This window comes from Rhagoletis pomonella, unplaced genomic scaffold (genome assembly GCF_013731165.1).
Source record: "Rhagoletis pomonella isolate Grant_MI unplaced genomic scaffold, Rhpom_1.0 Rhpom_scaffold_00004, whole genome shotgun sequence".
Classification (NCBI taxonomy): Eukaryota; Metazoa; Arthropoda; class Insecta; order Diptera; family Tephritidae; genus Rhagoletis; species Rhagoletis pomonella.
Genome location: NW_023458558.1, coordinates 19,296,407 through 19,299,702, shown reverse-complemented (window position 1 = coordinate 19,299,702; position 3,296 = coordinate 19,296,407). Strand labels below are relative to the sequence as shown.

Genomic DNA, 3,296 nt, shown 5'->3' with positions numbered 1-3,296 from the left:
TGAACAAAATTTTAAGATGCAACTCTCATTACTTTGGGCGCTATGAACTACTAATTCTTTTCCACGAAGATGAAGATTTTATAATTTTTGCATTAACTTTTAAGATAATAATATTCGGGCGTCATTGAGCAGGCGGGACTGTATGGGAGCAATTTCGCTACTGACTGGTCTCCCCTTCGCAGTTTACTGCCATCCCTAAATTGACGCGTCAAGCGCCAAGCAACTGTCAAAAATCCTCATGACCATACAATTTGTATGAAGCATCCCACAATAACGCGGCGCTAACGCCGAGCAAATGGAATTTTCATTTTTGACAGGGCGTTACGTGCTGAAGTTGGATGCAGAAGACGAAGAGAAAGAGAAAGGACAAAAAAGTGAAAGAGGAAATAAGAATAAAAACGAGAGGACCTGAGAAAACGTCAAAATTGACGACGCATTGATTTGGGTATAGCGCGCGATGACACTGTTTGACAATGGATAACGCAACGCTTAGGGCTCCAATTTAGGGACGGCAGTTAGACACTTCATTGGGGTTGGCATAACTACATGTAATTAGGTATCCAAGTATCTGCTTTGAACAAAATAAGACGTGGCAACATTTGTTTTTCGCGTCTAAATCGCCTTTGCTGGAATTACTTGGGAACCTTTTAGAATAGATAAAAATAACAACAACTGAGTTAAATATTAGTTTAGTTGTAAATTTGCGTTGCCTCCATAATTTACGCGCACTCAGGATATTGTTTACTAGGTTTCCGAGTTTGTTCTTACAGAAATTCGTCCTGGTATTGAAACATGTCGTAAGTCGCCTAACTTTCTAATACAATTTTCGGGGGTTTTCCTATACCGCTCAGCATTTCAAGCTTTTCGTAGTCACGTATTAGGGCTTCTCATTCGCAGCGTTATCTAGTACGCGGCATCTTGTCTCTCTACAAACTGTTCTTTCGGACTCACTGAAATCCAACCCTTTCGCCGGCGGCGGTACGTAATGACCAGAAAATGTGGTGCTCTCAGCGAAAAGATATTAGAGTCGAGTGCCGAGGACGCTGGCAGTCTGTTGTGATTGCAGCTTTCCTTGCGTTGTTGGATGGACATTTTTTGTTGCACAGACTGGTGCGCATCTTGGCTGCATCCAGATAGTAGTCGAAGACTATGTTTTTCCTCGGATCGTACGCACGTCTTAAATACTGAGAGCGTGTCTTGAAACACTGGAAGGGTGTCTTCTGCCTATCACAACAAGACCGATTTGGTTTTTCGTTTTTGATCTGGAGGTAGCCACGTAGCTTGCTGTTTCGGGGCCCATCGAAGTCGATCAAACTTCGAGCCGTTATCGGGCATTTCATAGTGGAAGCTGAATTGTCAAACGGTGGAATAAAGGATTATTCCGTTTCCCACCTTGACAATGAGATCACCATTGTGACTGAGGCAGCGTTCGTATGTGCGCTCCCAGCCCGCATGGAAGGGCTCCTTGGACGCCTAATCCTTCGTCGTCGAACGTGGGCGCAAATGAGCGAGATGAGAATTTTTTTAACTTATAGCGTCCATCTCATCTATTTGGGACGTCTGTTATGATCCTAGTTGAGTTTTCGAAAGAATTCTGTATGTATAACGGCAATTGCTTACATGCAGACCCGCACATACACATACATCGTTATTTACATGCCCACATACATACATACATATCCGATGTTATTTTCTTTTGTATTCATTGTTTCTCTACTAATTCCGTTTTTCTTTATTCTCTTACCTTTTTTCATCCACCTTTGCAGTGAGCAGGAGGCCAAAGACTTGATTCTCAATGAAATCCAAACGGGTGTGGTTAAGAGTGAGCCAATCACCGCTTCGGCTGCGTTGACGCCATCTTTGCGTACGACGCGTGCGCCTGCCACTGTCACACACCCGGCGCTCAGCAACGGCCTTGCAGCGGGCGCATCACCCAGCTGTGCCGCACTCAGCGTAAGTCCTAAACTGGATCCCTGTTATGAGAGCGCTAGCGTTCATTTACCACCCAATGTGCTCACACCAGTCCTAACTGGCGGCAGCAGCAGCAGCGGTGGTGGCGGCGGCGGCAATAGCAATAATAACAACAATAATGCCTACATGTCGGCACATCTAATGCATGCGCAGCATACGCATCCACATCCGCATCATCATCAACCGCATCTTCACGCGCATGAACAGCCACATTTACATATGCAGCATGCGCATCATATGCATCACATACATCCGCATCCGCACGCGCACGCCCATGCCCACGAAGTGCCGCCGCAACACGATAACCTCACCTATACGCCGCTCTTCCCGCCGATCAACGATCTAGTCGTCAGCTCTTCTTCGGGCAGCGCGCTCGGTCATGAGATACAATACCCGGACACAACCACCGGCGGCGGCGGCGGGTACTACGGCGCTGGCACTGCTAGCACAGTCAACAATAATAACAACTCAGGCAGCGAACATTACTACTATGATGCGGCGGTAGATATTTCATCAGCGTCAGCAACAGTAGCACTTAACAGGCCGTACTCCGCGAATTCCAACAGCTGCTCCAGCAGTTCGGAGAGCGATCGACAAATGTCCACGGGCAATGCGTCGATAGTGAACGGCACTTCTCCGCAGACGACGTACAGCGAGTTGAGTCATACATTTGAATTGCATTATTTGTCGGACAGCAGTTCGCATCAACAGGCGGTTATGGTGGCGCCGGCCGCGTCGCAACAGCAGCAATCACAGCAACATCACCTACAGCTTCTGGAACATCATCAGCATACGCATCATCACACGCAACAACACCAGCTGCAACAGCAAGCTTTGGCTGCAAGTCACGTCACTCCACTGCAACAGGCGCCAGCTCAATCTCAACCACCATCACAGACGCAGCAGCAGCAGCAGCAACAGCAACAGCCAGCGCAAATGGATCATCAACCCATACATCCACTGCAGTCGCAACAGCAACATATTTTGGTTGCGCAGCAGCTGCAGCAACATGACCAGCAACAGCAACAAGAGCAACAACAGCAGGAGCACATTGCACGCTCCTTTGCGGTCGCCGTGGAGAAGGGTGTCAGTGTGCCGCCACAATATACCAGCGTCATTGTCGATCCCCATCATCACTATATACCCAACGATTTTGTGCATTAGCATTTGCTACTGGTTGGTGCGATCCGTGGGATCATTGAGGTGGTAAAGCACAAGTTGTGCTCTTGTTGTGGGCGTTATTTGCGTCGGCGCCGCGTCATTGTGACCATTTGGCTGGGTCGCAGTACGGTGTTGTTGTTTAGTGTTATACATAGTTCTAATGA

The 3,296-nt window shown here is 47.7% G+C and overlaps 1 protein-coding gene across 2 annotated transcripts in view; it reads right to left on the bottom strand.

The window, feature by feature from the left end:
• The window catches only part of LOC118737170 (protein single-minded), a 133,247-nt gene that overhangs the window by 3,308 nt on the left and 126,643 nt on the right, over window positions 1-3,296 (bottom strand). The window lies entirely within an intron of this gene.